Below are 474 nucleotides of genomic sequence, written 5' to 3'. Positions count from 1 at the left end.
ATTTAATTTCAAAAATAAATTTTAGCTATTAAATTATTTATTTTATTTAAAATATTCATTTTTTTAATTCCGAAAATGAATTCTATTATAATGAAAAATATACATTATATATATAAAATATGTTTCGATTATTAAAAAATAATTAATTTAGAAAAAAATTTAGTATTTTTATTTATTTATTTTTTTTAAATAAATCAGTAATTGGAATCAATTTTAAGTTTGCTCCTTATATTGATAATTATATAATAAATAATCGAATTTTTTTGTGATGTATCAATTATACCTTTAATGAAAAATTTTATATAAAATATAATTTGATTATATGATAGTCAATAGACTATATGATAATAGATAAATAATATACGGATATATATGTATTAACGATTATATTCAATAAAAGAATACAATAATTGAAAAATTTACAAAATCTAAATTTATTCATCACCAAATATCTTCGTAATGCATAATTTAAAA

The sequence above is a fragment of the Apis dorsata genome, unplaced genomic scaffold (genome assembly GCF_000469605.1).
Source record: "Apis dorsata unplaced genomic scaffold, Apis dorsata 1.3 scaffold_935, whole genome shotgun sequence".
Classification (NCBI taxonomy): domain Eukaryota; kingdom Metazoa; phylum Arthropoda; class Insecta; order Hymenoptera; family Apidae; genus Apis; species Apis dorsata.
This window is presented reverse-complemented; position numbering follows the sequence as displayed.